General features: G+C 35.0%; 1 protein-coding gene across 1 annotated transcript in view; it reads right to left on the bottom strand.

The window, feature by feature from the left end:
- The window catches only part of ABCD3 (ATP binding cassette subfamily D member 3), a 609,690-nt gene that overhangs the window by 11,282 nt on the left and 579,411 nt on the right, over window positions 1-18,997 (bottom strand). The window contains exon 24 of the transcript XR_007953146.1: window positions 8,121-8,214. The gene's annotated coding sequence lies outside the window, so the exon portion shown is untranslated. The remainder of the gene's footprint in view (window positions 1-8,120; window positions 8,215-18,997) is intronic.

Below are 18,997 nucleotides of genomic sequence, written 5' to 3' on the forward strand. Positions count from 1 at the left end.
ATCAGCTGAGCAATGAAGTGCAACCAATTCCAAAGCAGGCTCATCTCAGTACTTCTACGGGGCCAGGGCTAAGACCCAAAGGAATCCTATTGGCAGAATATGTTAGTAAATATCCCCAAGTCTGATACCAGCCAAGATGGATCAAAGAGCTTTTAGAAGTAGATGGAAGAACATCCATTCCTAATAAAAACACTTGAGAGCATAGGAATAAATGGACTTTTGCTTAAAATAGTCAGGAGCATATATTTAAAACCATCAGTAAGCATCATATGCAATGGGGAAAAACTGGAACCTTTCCCAGTAAGATCTGGAGTGAAGCAAGGTTGCCCACTATCACCATTATTATTTAATATCGTATTAGAAACACTAGCCTCGGCAATAAGAGTCGAGAAAGATATAAAAGGAATTAGAGTAGGCAATGAGGAAACCAAACTATCACTCTTTGCAGATGATATGATGGTATACCTAGAGAACCCCAGAGATTCTACCAAAAAGCTATTGGAAATAATTCATAATTTTAGCAAAGTAGCTGGCTACAAAATAAATCCCCATAAATCCTCAGCATTTTTATACATCACCAACAAAACCCAACAGCAAGAGATACAAAGAGAAATTCCATTCAGAATAACTGTTGATACCATAAAATATTTGGGAATCTATCTACCAAAGGAAAGTCAGGAATTATATGAGCAAAATTATAAAAAAGTCTCCACACAAATAAAGTCAGACTTAAATAATTGGAAAAATATTAAGTGCTCTTGGATCGGCCGAGCGAACATAATAAAGATGACAATACTCCCTAAACTAATCTATTTATTTAGTGCTATACCAATCAGACTTCCAAGAAAATATTTTATTGATCTAGAAAAAATAACAACAAAATTCATATGGAACAATAAAAAGTCGAGAATCTCAAGGGAATTAATGAAAAAAAAATCAAATGAAGGTGGCCTAGCTGTACCTGATCTAAAATTATATTATAAAGCAGCAGTCACCAAAACCATTTGGTATTGGCTAAGAAATAGATTAGTGGATCAGTGGAAAAGGCTAGGCTCACAAGACAGAATAGTCAACTATAGCAATCTAGTGTTTGACAAACCCAAAGCCCCTAACTTCTGGGAAAAGAATTCATTATTTGATAAAAACTGCTGGGATAATTGGAAATTAGTATGGCAGAAATTAGGCATGGACCCACACTTAACACCATATACCAAGATAAAATCAAAATGGGTCTATGACCTAGGCATAAAGAACGAGACTATAAATAAATTAGAGGAACATAGAATAGTTTATCTCTCAGACTTATGGAGGAGAAAGAAATTTGTGACCAAAGAGGAACTAGAGACCATTACTGATCACAGAATAGAAAATTTCGATTACATCAAATTAAAAAGCCTTTGTACAAATAAAACTAATGCAAACAAGATTAGAAGGGAAGCAACAAACTGGGAAAACATTTTCACAGTTAAAGGTTCTGATAAAGGCCTCATTTCCAAAATATATAGAGAACTGACTCAAATTTATAAGAAATCAAGCCATTCTCCAATTGATAAATGGTCAAAGGATATGAACAGACAATTTTCAGAGGATGAGATTGAAACTATTACCACTCATATGAAAGAGTGTTCCAAATCATTATTGATCAGAGAAATGCAAATTAAGACAACTCTGAGATACCACTACACACCTGTCAGATTGGCTAAGATGACAGGAAAAAATAATGATGAATGTTGGAGGGGATGCGGGAAAACTGGGACACTAATGCATTGTTGGTGGAGTTGTGAACGAATCCAACCATTCTGGAGAGCAATCTGGAATTATGCCAAAAAAATTATCAAAATGTGCATATCCTTTGATCCAGCAGTGTTTCTATTGGGCTTATATCCCAAAGAAATACTAAAGAAGGGAAAGGGACCTGTATGTGCCAAAATGTTTGTAGCAGCCCTGTTTGTAGTGGCTAGAAACTGGAAAATGAATGGATGCCCATCAATTGGAGAATGGCTGGGTAAATTGTGGTATATGAATGTTATGGAATATTATTGTTCTGTAAGAAATGACCAGCAGGATGAATACAGAGAGGCTTGGAGAGACCTACATGAACTGATGCTAAGTGAAATGAGCAGAACCAGGAGATCATTATACACTTCGACAACGATATTGTATGAGGACATATTTTGATGGAAGTGGATTTCTTTGACAAAGAGACCTGAGTTTCAATTGATAAATGACGGACAAAAGCAGCTACACCCAAAGAAAGAACACTGGGAAACGAATGTGAACTATCTGCATTTTTGTTTCTCTTCCCGGATTATTTATACCTTCTGAATCCAATTCTCCCTACGCAACAAGAGAACTGTTCGGTTCTGCAAACATATATTGTATCTAGGATATACTGCAACATATCCAACATATAAAGGACTGCTTGCCATCTAGGGGAGGGGGTGGAGGGAGGGAGGGGAAAAAAAAATCGGAACAGAAATGAGTGTAAATATAATGTAATTATTAAATAAAAAAATTTAAAATAAAAAAAAAAAAAAGAAGTAGATGGAAGGGCAGCTAGGTGATGCAGTGGATAGAGTGCTGGTCCTAAAGTTCAGGAGGAACTGAGTTCAAATCAAGCTTAGACACTTAATACTTCCTAGCTATATGACCCTGAACAAGCCACTTAACCCCAACTGCCTCAGCAAAAAACAAACATAAAAAGTACATGAAATAAAGGGTTGACTTTGAGCCTTTTAATTGAGATGTATTAGAGGTAAAGAAAACAACGTCTCAACTTCCCAGTTCTAGCACCTTGGTATAAACTGTCCCCAGTGATTGGAATGCATTCCCTTCTCATCTCTTTCTCTTCATCTCCTTACAAAACTCAAGCTACCTTCAATACCATTTCTTTCCTGGAGCTAAACAGAATCAGTCAACTTTTTTCACAGGACCTTCAGAAACGTGAACAGAGTCATCAAGTCCCCTTTGTGTCTTTTCTTCTCTCGGTTAAACAAGTCCAATTCCTTTAGCTCCTGTTTGACTTTACACAAGGCTTGGATGAGATGGGAATTATCACTTTTATTATTTCGGTGGCAAGATATGGATCAAGATGACTGGAGATCGCCTGGATGAAATAGGAGACCCTAACTTTTTTAAGCTAAGGTCTTCAACAGGTCTGAGTTTGACTAAGGTTGCATCTATTCAGTGCTTAAGGTTAGGTAGCAAGAGAGGCAAAGAATTATATTATTATATTTTATTATTATTATATTATTAAATATCACTAATATTATTATTATTATTATTACCAACATTAGCCCTTACCATCTACCTGTATTTTGAGGTCCCCTAGGCTTTACTGTCTGTCTGCCATGCAGATCCTTGCCACTGTCAGCTAACCGAATAGCTCTTGAGCCTTGCCCCACTGTGGCAATTAAGATTTCCAGGCTTTCCCATCCACCCTGCATCCAAATGAGCTTTTTTTAATATCTTGTCTTCTTCAATTATTTTGAGAGCTCCTTAGGCTGGGACTGAACATGTAATTTTTCCTATTTGTATTCCCTGCTCATAGCAAATGCTTGGCACAAAGTAAGTGTCTTAGTGCCTAAAGATTTAAACTAGAATTAGCTCCACTTTTCTTTTTACAGATAAGGAAGCTGAAGCCCAGAGTGATTTTATGATTTATCTGAGGTCATCATGTAGAAGTAGCAAAGCTAAATCCATACCTTCTGCCCTCAAATCCAGTTCCTCTCCCACCTGTCCAGTCTTTCAATTTGCCTTTTATATTTTATTGTGCAAATATGTGTATATGTTCTTTCCTCTGACAAAATGCAAACTCCTTGAGGGCAGGGATGTCTATTTCACACATTTTTTCATAGTACACACACATATACACAAAGTGAAAAACATATATATGTATATATAAGTATATATGTATATGTATACATTAGCAGCCAAGGAGACTAACCCACTTATCCTTCCAATATATCTTCATACTATTTTTTTTTTTTTATCAAAGGTAATATACTATGACTAGCCTAGGCCACCATTTGTCTCTGCATTATTCTTTGTATTCTTTCAAGATTGTGTTTGTTATTATTGTGTTACTAGTGCTGGTGGTGGTGTGGTTTTTTTTTTTTTAACTAAACTAAATCTGTGATATCATCATTATAGAGAAATTTCAGTGAGATGATTCCCTCTAGTAGCAGCATCTGCTCTATAACTTACAGTGTTGTCTCAGGGATTCCATGATTTGCCCAGGGCCACAAGGCCATTATATGTTAAAAGTGAAATTTGACCCCAGATTTTTCTGACTCTGAAAGCAGTTCTGTATCCACATTCCATGATGTTTTTTGTCATTATTAATGAGAACCAATTTAACTAGTTATGGAGAAATACATTACCCATAGATTGGCTGGCTAATAAATGGTTTTCTCATTGTAATTCATGAAACAAAGGGAAAAACTAATCTTTGAGGTCTATATAGTCCCCATTTCTTTCTGCATTCATGTTGGCAGAGTAGTCTGAAATGGGGCAGTGAATACAAAGAATCATGGAGTTTTTAGACCATCAATAACCTTTAATTTGACAGTTGGTACTTTGGATGTGAGTTTTTTGTCTGAAAGCCAAGTGACTATATTTCTGGAGAATTAGAACCATATCAGTCATAATATTCTTGCTATAAGCAAAACCAAAGAAAGAAGAAAGTAGTAATTAAATGGAAGGATAGTTCACAAATGTTCCTGTGAAAAGTAAAGTACTGGTGGAGTGGGTTTTATACTCCAAAAGGTAATAAGAAAAATTACTTCATGGGTTATCATATTTAGCAGTACTAATAATTATTGACTAAAAAGATAGCATGAAAATAATTGTACCTTGGCAATATCAGTTGCTAAGAATTGAAGTGAAAGAGGAATACTACCAAAAAAAAAAAAACTTGATAAGACCTTCCTGATATTGGTGACTTTAATGCAAAGATTAGAAAAGGTAACGATGGGAGAATTATAAAGGAAAGTATGTTTTGAGAAGATTGAATAAGAGAGGGCAAAAGCTTGTTGATTCCTCAGAAGCCTCACTGCATCTTGTATGAAGAACAATTTCACTGAGAGAAGAATTGGTGTTGGACATAGCCAGTATCAACTGATATGAAAAATGGACAAGATTCTATTTTAATGGACAAAAAAAAACTTGTTATTGATGTATGTTATACCTGAATCAGTGGTCTGTGTACAATCAGATCATAGATTTGTTAGAGCTAAGCTCAAAATTGGTTTTAAATAACAAAACAAAAATAAGAAACAATAATAATGAGAAAAGGAGATGGTCTGCAATTGAAACAACTTAACCTGATCCATTTGCCCCTAGAATCAATTATAAACTACTCTGCTTGGCTTTTAAAGCCATTTACATTCTAATTTCCAACCTGTTTTTCCAGACTCATCATTCATTACATCCTTTTCCATTCCCTATGATACAGCAAAACATCCCTCTTCCTGTTCCACATACATCATTCTATTTATTATTTATTAGTCTCCCCTCCATTTCTATAAGGTGCTTCCTCTGCACTTCTATTGTACAGAATTTTACTCTTTCTTCAAGACTCAAGCACCACTTTCTAATCAAAGTCTTTCCTTATTCCCCTCCCAACAACCTCTTTCCCTAACTATCTGGTGTTTATACTGTCTATACATGTTCTGTATGTTCATATTGTCTCTCTCTGCTACAATGTAAGATCCTTGAGAGTAGAAATGCTTATTTTTGTCTTTGTATCTTCAGTATCTAGCACATAGTAGTGTCTAGCACATAGTAATCACTTGATAAATGCTTGTTATGAGAGATAGATAGGCTGATAGATCAACAGATTGGTAGATAGATGAAAGGATAGATGGATGGTGGATGGATAAATGGATGGATGTATGGATAGACAGAGTGAGAGAACACATTTTAAGCAATTATAGTTATATACTATGCTAGACATCAAGGATATTAAAAATACTGCCAGGCACATAGTAGGTACTTGACAATGTTTATTAATTAATTGATTGATTGAAAGGGTTAAAATAAAGGTTCCATCACTAGAATCAGAGTAACAGGTCACGATGGAAGCAATGACAAAGCTATTTTAATATTGCGCTCCTGAGCTATTAGTCTAAATCTCTCTAAGTTCCTTATGACTGGGTTCAGAATTGTTTTCAGAGTCTGGACCTCGGCTAAACCTCTAAAAGGGGATTAAATGACTACAAAAGTTAAAAGACTACAGGAGCAACACGCCTAACAGAACATCATAGACGATTAATGAATAGCACTCATTTTCTTCTGTGCTTACTTCTGAACCCCAGTAGCTCAGTGGTATGCCATCTATATTTATCACAAAGCAATTTCTAAGTCTTAGAACAATCTGTAAAAAGAGTGAGTGCACAGTAAGTAGAAAAGGACTTACCAAGGTTGTTGCTTGTGCTTTGTTCTTTAGAGGATCATGACATCAGGAGGAGATGGCATGACATGCAAGTGAATTGGATTTAAGTAAGGGAGGTCTGTGCAAAGTCACCTGCCTCACTTTCCCCTCCAGAGCCATCTGGGTTCGGTGGCAAGATATGGATCAAGATGACTGGAGATCGCCTAGATGAAATGGGAGACCCTAACTTTTTTAAGCTAAGGTCTTCAACAGGTCTGAGTTTGACTAAGGTTGCACCTATTCAGTGCTTAAGGTTAGGTAGCAAGAGAGGCAAAGAATGTCCTCTTTCACCTAGTCTAAAAAAAAATCTGAATAAATAAATCTGGAAGGGGAAGACCCTCAGGGTTTCTGGTCAAAGCAGAAATGATTGCTATTTCCAAGTCTTAGAACAGTCTATAAAAAGAGATGAGTACACAGTACGTGGAAAAAAGATTGACCAAGGAAATATCTGAATTAGTCATATCAAAATTGCAAAGCCCATTGGCTCCTTCTCCTCTTTCCAAGTTCTATGCAAAGTATCTCCTTGTTCTCTGACATAGTAACATGGTTTTCCAGAGGCTAATGGAGTCTCTTGAATGTTTATCTCTTCAAATAGCAACCAAATGAGAGCAGGTTACCTTCTGTCTTCTACCAAAGAAAGAGATATAAACAGTGAACAGCTCCCCTCCCATAGTGAGATGAGTCATAGCAATGAAAGACTCAGGACCAAATATGCAGCAGCAACTCAGGTTGAAATACTAAAGAAATGATTTACCCGTCGAAAGTCTGACTCTTCCTCTAACTATTATGATTACAAGTTACTAGATTCTATGAGCACTTCAAGCTATGCGGGAATAGTGGAGCTAAGTGAAATTTAATCAGAAAAATGTAAAAAGAGATATAGTTTCCTATCAAAAACTGCTATTTCAAAGGTTGTGTAATTCAATAAATATTAAAGAACCTGCTGTGTGTTGAGGCCCATGATAGACATGGAAATACAAAGTATATCTGTAGTCCCTATGGATCATATAGAAAAGGAAATTCAACAAAACTCTCTTCCTATCCCCAGCATCTTCCTTAGCACCCTGATCTTTGGTTTTTCTCCTTCATCTGGCTAATCAAATAGGAACCCTTTGGAAAAGGGGATTCCACAAATGCCACCTACCACAATCAGCACCTCCTAGATATCGTAACTCTTGGTTTACTTCTTCATCCCCAGATAACACCACTAAATAAAGCAAAAAGTATTTGTGAGGTGGGGGTGACTATTATTCTATTATTCTAACAGTTTAATTAGCACCTGGGAGCAAATTTATTCTGTGAGCTTTTGCCAACTCTGAACTTAATCTGACTGTTCTATGACTGAGTTTCAACCTTTTTCTTCTCTGATCTTTTTCATTCAGAACTGCCTCCTTCTTAGAGGAATATAACTTCATGTCCTTCTATCTCAGCCCTAACTCTTCCTAAATTTCTGTCTTCCTATCTCCTTCAGAAGACAGACCTCTGAGAACTCTGCTCCATTGTAAGTAGGATCAATCCTTTCCTTTTATGCTCCTTTCATCTCCTGGAATTTAAACCTGCTTTCTCCTCTCAGGTTCATCAGCCTGATCAGAATGCTATCTTATTCAATTAGAACAAAATGTACAGCAGAAAAAGTTAAATTGACTCTTTGGACAAGGCAAACAATTCCAGTTAGTTCTTCACTCACCAGGATTCTATATTATCCAATTAGATCTCAGTGTCTCTTTCCATGCAGCAACTCAATTATTTCTTTCCTCTTTTTCTTTCTCCTTAGGTTTAGGCTAGAAAGGGAATACAATAGGTACAACTGAAAAGTCTTGTTAAAGAAAAACCCAAGAGATTCTGTTATCTTTATGTACATTAATAAAAATGACAATACTACCTACATGAATCTATTTATTTAGTGCCATATCAAACTCCCAAGAAATCATTTTACAGACCTAGGAAAAATAATAACAAAATTCATCTGGAAGATCAAAAGGTCAAGAATTTCAAGGAAATTAATGAAAAAAAAATACTACTGAAAGTGGCCTAGCTGTGCCAGACCTAAAACTATATTATAAAGCAGTAGTCATCAAAACCATTTCGTATTGACTAAGAAATAGAGTGGTTGATCAGTGGAATAGGTTAGGATCACAGGACAAAATAGTCAATAACTATAACAATCTGGTGTTTGACAAACCCAAAGACCCCAGCTTTGAGGATAAGAACACAAAAATTGCTGGGAAATTAGTATGGAAGAAACTAGGCATTGACCTCATAATTAACACCACATACCAAGATAAGGTTGAAGTGGGTCCATGATTTAGACAAAAAGAGTGGTATTGTAAGCAAATTAGAAGAACATAAGCTAGTTTACCTCTCAGATCTGTGGAGATTCAGGAAGGAATTTGTGTCCAAAGAAGAACTAGAAATTACATTAAGATAAAAGTTTTTGAACAAACAAACTAATACAGACAAGATTAGAAGGAAAGCAATAAATTGGGAAAACATTTTTACATTTAAGAGTTCTGATAAAGGCCTCATTTCTAAAATATATAGAGAACTGACTCAAATTCATAAGAATTCAAGCCATTCTCCAACTGATAAATGGTCAAAAGATATGAATAGACAATTTTCAGATGAAGAAATTAAAACTATTTCTAATCATATGAAAAGGTGCTCTAAATCACTATTGATCAGAGAAGTGCAAATTAAGACAACTCTGAGATACCATTACATACCTCTTAGATTGGCTAAGATGACAGGAAAAGATAATGATGAATGTTGAAGGGGATGTGGGAAAAGTGGGACACTGATACATTGTTGGTGGAATTGTGAATGAATCCAGCCATTCTGGAGAGCAATTTGGAACTATGCTCAAAAAGTTATCAAACTGTTCATAACCTTTGATCCAGCAGTGTTACTACTAGGATTATATCTCAAAGAGATCTTAAAAGAAGGAAAGTGTAGAGGGCAGAACTTTGGAGAAGTATACTTGAAAGGTGTTAACTCAGTGGAATTGATGAGATAATGGTTCTCTAGTTCACATATATGCTTAGTACTGTTTCACACATAATCAGTATGCTGTAATGATATAATTAAAATAAGGTATATAAGGGCTGAGAAGGAGTGAAGAGAGAGACATTCTATCTTTGACCAGCCTCGTGGTGGCTGTCCTCAAGGCTGATCTGGAGGACCTCCAGAAAGCTAGCCCAAACATTATAGGAAAGGGACCCACATGTGCAAAAAATGTTTATGGCAGCCCTTTTTGTAGTGGCAAGAAACTGGAAACTGAGTGGATGCCCACCAGATGAGGAATGGCTGAATAAATTATAGTATATGGATATTATAGAATATTATTGTTCTATAAAAAATGATCAGGAGGATAATTTCAGAGAGGTCTGGAGAGACCTACATGAACTGATGCAAAGTGAAATGAGCAGAACCAGGAGATCATTGTACACAGCAACATCAATATTATATGACAATCAATTCTGATGAATGTGACTCTTTCCAACAATAAGATAATTGATGCCAGTTCCAATGATCTTGTGATGAAGAGAGCTATCTGCATCCAGAAAGAGGACTGTGGGAACTGAATGTGGCTCACAACATAGCTTTCTCACTCATTTTGATGTTGTTCATTTGCATTTTATTTTCTTACTCATTTTCTTTCTTTTTTTGATCTGATTTTTCTTGTGCAGCAAGAGAATTGAATAAATATGTTTACACATATTGGATTTAACATATATTTTTACATGTATAACATATAATGGATTGCTTGCCATCAAGGGGAAGCAATCAAGGGAAGGAGGGGAAAATCTGAAACACAAAGCTATATAAGGGTCAATGTTGAAAAATTATCTGTGCATATGTTTTGAAAATAAAAAGCTTTAAAAATGATTATTATTGAACTTGGTAAGAAATATATCAATGTTTTGAAATTATAAATTGGCCTTTCATGCACTATTCTTCCTAAGTTTGTAGCATTTAAATTTCTGAAGTTTAAATAAAGCTTAAAGCAGCACTAAAAATTTTAGGACACCCTGAGTCTCTTAGTTTTATATAGTTGTTTGCATATTGTATCCTCCATTGGATTAAGTCCTTTGAAAGCAGGGGCTATTTTTGCCTCTCTTTGTTTTTGTTTTTTCTAAATGCTTTATATTTTTTGTAAAATAGGCTTTCATTTTTCAAAGTACATGTAAAAATAGTTTTCAGCATTCACACTTGCAAAATCTTGTGTTCCCTCTCATAGACAGTAAGTAATCCACTATAAGTTAAACATATACAATTCTTCTAAACATATTTCCCCATTTATTAAGCTGCACAAGAAAAAATCATATCAAAAGAGAAAAACATGAGAAAACAAGCAGGCAAACAATAACATCAAAAAAATATAAAAATACTATGTTGTGATTCATAGTTAATCCCCATAATCCCCTCTCTGGATACAGATGGCTCTCTCATATATGTCTGTTGGAATTGGCCTAAATCCCCTCGTTGTTGAAAAGAGCCAAGTCCATCACATCACGGTGATCATCACAAAATTTTGTTGCTGTGTACAATGTTCTCTTGGTTCTATTCACTTCACTTAACATCAGTTCATGTAAGTCTCTCCAGGTCTCTCTGAAATCAGCCTGCTAATTATTTCTTATAGAACAATAACATTCCATAACATTGATATATCATAATTTATTCAGCCATTACCCAAATGATGGACATCCATTCAGTTTCCAGTTCCTTGCCACTACAAAGAGAGCTGCCACAAACATTTTTTCCACATATGGGTCCCTTCCCTTCTTTTATGATCTCTCTGAGATACTGACCCAGTAGAGACATTGCTGGATCAAAGGGTATGCACAGTTTGATAGCCCTTTGGGCATAATTCCAAACTGCTCTCCAGAATGGTTGGATCAGTTCCCAACTCCATCAATAATGTATTAGTGCCCCAGTTTTTCCACATCCTTTCCAACATTTATCATCATCTTTTCCTGTCATCTTACACTATCTGAGAAGTGTCTATCTTAGAGGTGTCTTATTTCTTTAATCAATAATGATTTAGATAATTTTTTTAATGTTTAGAAATGTCTTGCCTCTCTTTATTATCCAGCATTTAGCACATAGTGGAGAATTAATACTTTTAGACTTGACTTCTTGTAGACTAGGATTGTATGTGAGCCATGAGGGAAGTCACAGAGCAAAACTATCAAAATGGAATGCCAAGTTCAGAGTGTAACAAATGACACTCTGACAGAGTATAGTATACAATAAGGAGGAGCAAGATGAACTAAATATGGAAAGGCAGATTAAAGATATATTACGGAGGACTTTAAATGCTATGAAGAATTTGTGTTTTACTCTAGAAGCCATAAGAAGACCCTGAAGTTTCTTAAGATAGCAAGTGGTATAGTCTTTACAAAGATTATTTGTTAGCTCTGGGAAAGCTGGATTGATAAGAGGAAAGACCAGAACTAGAGATACCTGTTAATGGTCATAGTTCAGGTGAGAGATGATGAGTGCTTGAAGTAGCAGAGGGAGGCTGTACAGGTAGAGCAAAGATGTGGAGATAGTATCTACAAGACTTGAAAACTGCTTATATATGGAGAAGAAGATATTGTGAGGGAGAGGAAAGAGTCAAGGGTAACTGACCCAAATTGGGAGACTTGATGGTATATTTTTAATAGAATTAGAGAAATTTGAAGGAAGGGCATTGTTAGGGGCACATGTGTACAGAGATTGGTATATACAAGATAATTTAATGAATGTAATGATTTCCATGCTGCTACCATGTCTCAATCTCCTAAGGCTTGTAGACTAGAGTATGAGCATTTATACCTCAGAAATCAGCAAACACTACAATCATGGCTTGGTTGATTGTTATACTGATTGTCTAGACTTAAGAAAATGATAGAGAAAATGTTAATAATCCAGATTAAATGTAAAATTTCTGTGTTCTGTATTTATACATTATATATAACATATAATGTTATAGATAGATAAACAGATATAGATAGATATTTAATTCTTGAGAGCCCGTTATTAAACACTCTTGGCTAGAGGTAACACAAATAGAAGGGAATGAGAATGAGAGCTGAGTACCATAACTCATTTATTAACGGGAACCTCATTTTTTTTTTTTTTTTGCAAGATCACATCAACCTTTGAACTCACACTTTCAGTTCCCTCTGGTTCTGGAGAGGGTAGAAGGTGATGTTCAAAGAATACCTCCTAGATTCTCATTCCTTTCTCTTTTTAGCTTTTTAAAAGTATTATTTTTCTTCATTAGATTGTGAATTACTTGAGTAAAAGACTGGATTTTTTTTTTGCCTTTCTTGGTGTTCTCAGCATAACGACTGGCACATAGTAGTCCTCTTGCCCACATAAATGTTTTCTGACTGTTAACAGGAGCAGAGAGCATGCTGGAGGAGAGGAGGTTAAGTACAGAGGCTTATCCAGAATAAATAAACATTAAGCCAAACCTGGGGCAGGATAAAAACAATCAATATCCTCTAGGGCAGACTTGTTTCAGTCCAAAGAGTATGACTGCAGTGGACAAGTTCTCAGAGCTGGAGCTGATGCAAAGTTGGAATGGACCTTGTGAGGTCACTCAGTCCAATCCTTCTATTTTGTAGATAAGAGAAATGAAGTCCTTCCCTGGGCTATTTGTCTAAGGTCATAAGTAGTTAGTTGAATTGAGTGGGATTTCAAACCACGTTATAGAAACCTGGTGAATGCAGTAGCAAGGGGCACTTGCTATTAGTTGTGGGCACTTGTAGGAGAGCAGAGTCCCTGGTTTCTGGGGTAGAGAAGATAGCTGCAATTTGCAGCCACCCAGGAGATTGCAGGGAACAAGATCATTTGTGGACAATGTGGCTTAGAAGTGGAGAGGGGAGCTCTGAGACCGACCCTCAGAAAATAACAGTAAGAAGGAGCTGAGGGTTAGGGTATCCTTTTCCTTATCATAGGACTATAACCATATCATATTATTAGCTGCTAAAATAAAACAAACAAATAAATAAATAAATAAGGAAGAAAGAACCTCAACATAGATTGAGATTACAGAGATAGGGAGATATTGAGAAAATCTGGGTTCATATTCAGAGGATGATAATTGAGCTAAAAAAAGTATCTCTTTCTTCAATGTGAAATGTCAAATGGCCCCAAGTACAAAAAGAGAGATAGAGGAAAAAATTTTTAAAAATAAGAACACTCCAAGAAAATCAAGAAAATTATAAAAAGAAAAGTCAAGCAATTAAAAATACAGAATCAAAATTTTAAGGAAGAAAATAATTCCCTGGAAACTAGAATTGAGCAAAGAGAATAATGACATTCTAAGACACCAAGAAATTGTAAAACAAAATCAAAAAGATCAAAAAATAGAAGAGAAAGTGAATTATCTCATCAGAAAAATCACTGATTTGGAGAACAGATCAAGGAAAAATAATATGAAAATAGTAGGACTACCTGAAAATTACAATTAAAAAAGAAAATCTTGATACAATATTATACAAGGAAAGTTGCCTTAAAGTTCTACAACAAGAAGACAAAGTAGAAATAGAAAAAATCACTGTTCACCACCTCAAAGAGATCCAGGAGAAAAACTTAGAGGAATGCCATAGCCAAATTTCAAAGCTCCCAAGCTAAGGAGAAAATATTGCAAGCAACAAGAAAAAAAAAATTTAATATCATAGAACTACAATAAGGATTACATAAAACCTAGCAGCTGCTCCACTGAAAGACCTTAGGTCTTAGAATACTATATTTTCTACAGCAAAAGAGCTGGGATTACAACCAAGAATAGCATAATAGCACAGTTAAGTATAATCCTGAATGGAAAAAAAAATGTAAATTTAACTAAAAGATTTTCAGATTTTTATGACAAAACCTCCATAATTTACAGGAAAATTTGAAATTTAACATCCAAAAGAAACATAAGTTAAATATTAAAGACCAATTATAAGGAACTCAATAAAGTCAAATTATTTTCTTTGTGTATGTGAAAATATTAGCAGTATTCTTATAATTATCATTATTTGGCATGAAATAATTTTAAAGAAAGGGGTGGGCTGAGCTGAGTATGATAAGATGATTCTAAAAAATAAAACAAAATAGGTAAAGATAAAAAAAAAGAGTAATTTTCTCAAAGAAATGAGGCATAAAAGGAAAAAGTGATATAGAAGAAACTAGTAGGGGAAGGGAGGGTAGTACCGGAACCTTATTATCTTTGGGAATGGATTAAAGAGGGAACAATATAAATATCTAGAAAGATATAAAAGTCTTACAAATTAAAAAAATAAGAAGGCAAGGGGATTGGGGGGAAGAGGATAAGTAAGGGATTCTTAGAGGGTAGATCCATTGAGAAATAAAAGGGCAAGGTAGCAGGTAGAAGTAAAGCGGAGGTGTGAGGATAATTAGAGTGAGAAGGATAGTGATAAAAAATAGGAAGGAGAAAAATACACAAGGAATTGTAGCTTTGGATGTCAATGGGAGAAATTTATCCATAAAATGAAAATAAATAGCAAATTAAAAATATGAATTCAATAATATGTTGCTTTCAGAAAACAGATATGACAGATACATACAAAGCTAAAGAGGCAAGAGAATAATTTAATATTCATGATCTCAGACAAAATTAAAGATAACATAGATTTAATCAAAACTGAGAAACAGAGAAATTTTGTGTCAGCAATATTATTCAATATAGATTTAGATCACTTAAAATACCTAGACAGTATAAAATACCTGAGAGTAAGCCTGCCAAAACAGACGCAGGAATTATATATATAAACGTAAAACACTTTTTATACAAATAAACTCAGATCTAAATAAATTAAATAATATTTATTGTTCATGGATGGGTAATACCAATATAATTGTTAAAACAACAATTTTACTTAACTAATCTATTGATTCAAAGTCATCCCACTGAAATTACTAAAAAATTATTTTACTGAGAGAAAAATAATAACAAAGTTCATTTGGAAAAAGAAAAGATCAGGAAAAATATATAAAGGCAGTAGAAACAGCAGAATCAACTTTTAAACTATATTATAAAGTGAGAGCATTACTGAAATGTAAAAAGAATAATTTCAATTATTTTAAACTAAAATTTTCTTGTATAAATAAAGCCTATGTAGCCAAGAATAGAAAAAATCCAGAAAATTTGGGAGGAATTTTTTTTTTTTTTTTTGCTGAGGCAATTGGGGTTAAGTGACTGGCCCAAGGTCACATAGCCAGGACATGTTAAGTGTCTGAGGTCATATTTGAACTCAGGTCCCCTTCACTTCAGGGCTGGTACTTGAACCACTGTACCAACTAGCTACTCCTAAGGGGAAAAAACCTTCATAGACAATCTCTCAGATAGAATGTGACTGAACTAGGATATTGCTATGGTATAGGAAATGATGAGCTGATTAATTTAGAAAACATGGATCGACTTGGACCTATGAAGGAAGATGCTATCCATCTGTTCAGATAAACAAATAAGAGGAAATAAGTATATTGCGTGTATATAGACATATATCTCTATCTTATCTATATCCACATTTAATTGTAGCTTTCTTTAGGGTAGTGGGGGAAAGGAAAGGAAAAAAAAGGAAAAAGTACACAGCAGCAAACAAACAAACAAACAAAAAACAATAAGGAAGCAAAGAAAACCTGAGCAACTTTGAAAACAGTGTGTAATATTTATTGTATAGGTTTTCTTGAAATGGAAATTTTTTTTCTTTTTCTTATTTTGTATTAAAATTTAAAATCAAAACATTAACCAAAAATATATATTAGTAATGAAATTCTTATGGATTAAAGTCAATTTAAAAACAAATTCTTTTCAGGTCAGAAATATCAGTTTTGGGACATTATCAAGGGTATTCTTATTCCAATAAAAATTGGATGGAACAATGTGAGGGCCCCTTGGGGGGGGGAGGGAGAGGAGAGGGAGAGAAAGAAAAAAAGAGAGAGAGAAGGAAGAAGAGAGGGAGAAAGGGAGGGAGAGAAGGGATAGTTTCCTTGTAATAAATTAGACAAGATAAAATCAAATTTCCTATAATCTAAAGGATCATAGATTTAGAGTTTTAAGGGACCTTACAATCCTCTTGGTCTAATTACAAACAAGAAAACTGCGGATTTAAATCCAGGTTTTTTGACACCCAGTAAATTGATCTTTCCACTATACCACAATCATTCTATTTGGTATGTTCCAGGCAAAAGCATAAAGCCTTGGCCTTGATGAATCCTAGGAAATAGGTTTTATTGTAAAAGTTTTACTTTTGTGTCTTCAGAAACTTTTGTTTTTCAGTTGGAGTCAGATTTGCCAAGTAGTTTTTCTGAAAAATAAAAAGTAAACCCAAACCAAAACTAACACTCCTCCACCCCAATTCTAGTTTCAAAAACACAAACAAAAAAACCCAAAATTATAATTAAGGATGTGGCGCCACCTTCAGTTTGGAAATGGGAGGAATAATTCAAATAATTTTAAAAGAAAAACAATACAGGAACTTAAAGGGACTTCCAGATCTATTTTGTAGATACCTACAAAAAGTAGGTAAAAATGGATAAGAGCAATCAGTGTTCTCTCTGAGCTGTGATATTCATTCTGTTGTAGTGAAAAGAAAGATGGCTTTTGAGGTATTCAGGATAGTAACTTATCTGGGCCTCTATAAAATGAGGCTGGAAAAATAACAGCTCACATTTATATAACATCTTAAGGAAGTTGCAAAATTTTTGGATGAATAGCTTTTGATTCTCTCAACCTTACTATTATTCTCATTTTGCATCTGTTTTAAATGTGGAGCATGGGGCAGGTTGGAAGTGAGGGTCTGGATTGTGACTGTGGGGTATGAGATAGGAATAGCTATGAAAGGCCAGTTGAAGTCCATGGCTTTGTCGAAAGATGCCACAGTAATTATCCAGATAAACAGGTTGGCATTTAACAGATCGGAGATTCAAAGTATCCTGGGGTAGTAGTTAGTGAAATAATAAAGTAGCAGATCCTGAATTCAAGAGCGGACCTAAGAGGCAAATGAAAACAGCTCAGGAGAGAAAAGACCATTGGAATAGGGATGGGTCTAGGGACCACAGTCATGATGAAGGTGAATTGTAGATTGAACGTGAAGCAGAATAAGAGGAAGGGAAACTTTCAAAGAGGTGGGGAGGTTCTGAGAGATGGTGATATTTAAGAGGTAATGAATTGAAGTGAAATGGAAATGGGATTCATGTCTCCATCCAGGAAATGTACTCTAGAGTTTGTCCCGGGGATCTTAGATGATTTCCCAAATTTGTAAATGTGAACCAATGACTTGTTCAATAACAAACCATCATTATTTTTCTTCCCTAAGAAATCCGATTTTATAAGGGTACTTATTTGTTGGAGCTTTAAAGTTCACAAAGTGCTTTACCAATCTGATTCTATTGCACACGTTTAACATATATTAGATTACTTCCCATCTAGGGGAAGGGTTGAGGGAAAGGAGGGAAAAATTTTGAAAGGCAAGATTTTGCAATAATGAATATTGAAAATTATCCATGCACATGTTTTGAAAATAAAAAAGCTTTAATAAAAAAAATTTGATTCTAGTAAAGATCCTTGGAATGTAATTGTTATTATTATGCCCACTTCAAAAATATGAACACTGAGGCAGGCAGAGGTTAAATTATCTGCCCAAGTCACACAGTATTGGGTATCAAAAACCAGGTTTGAAATTGTGTCTTCCTAATTCTAAGTCAGTGCTTTATTAACTGTGCTTAGCTGCCTTTTTTATGTTGTTTATGCATGATTGGCACATAAACAGACCAGAGCAGGTTCATTTGTTTTTTGCCATCTCCAACTCCCAAGGTTGTTTGTCTTTTCTTTTTTTGCTGTTTTATTGGTGCTTTAGAAAAATTTCTTTCTCAATAACATTTCTCCCCACATACTATCCTGCCCCTCCCCCCATACCATTGTAGAATCTATTCTTATAGGCAAGAAGTCTAGCTAAGTAAAATAAATCAACAGATTAACTTCCTTCCACACTTTCACCACTTGTGAGGAAAATGATCCAGGAGTATGCTAGTAAATGTTTAACAGCTAGCTCTCTGAAAAGGCATAGTACACTTTAAGTCTAACCTGTATTATTTTTCGTTTCTCTGGTCACTTTCTTATATTTAGACACTCAACAAAACAATAAACCAAGTCTTGATTTGTAAGCTTTACCAATTTAAGCATAAATGTTCATGGGCAGCGTGGTGGCAGTGGATGGAGTCCTGGGCCTAAAGTGAGAAGAACCTGGCATTAGCTATTTGATGCTGGGCAAGTCACTTAACCCTTTCTGCCTCAGTTTCCTCATCTGCAAAATGTGATGGAGAAGGAAATAGCAAACCTCTCCAGTGTTTTTGCCAAGAAAACTCCAAATAGGGTCACAAAAAGTCAGGTGTGACTGAACAACAAATAAATATGCACATTGAAAAATTTAACAACTAGCTCCCTTTGAAATTAGAATAAGCATAGTTCTCATAAGTTATGATTAATGAAGAGAGTTTATTGGGCAGTATTCCATATTTGGTTGCTTTTGGTCTTGTGAATCAATCTGGTACATTGATCAACTT

This window comes from Antechinus flavipes, chromosome 4, assembly GCF_016432865.1.
Source record: "Antechinus flavipes isolate AdamAnt ecotype Samford, QLD, Australia chromosome 4, AdamAnt_v2, whole genome shotgun sequence".
Taxonomy (NCBI): domain Eukaryota; kingdom Metazoa; phylum Chordata; class Mammalia; order Dasyuromorphia; family Dasyuridae; genus Antechinus; species Antechinus flavipes.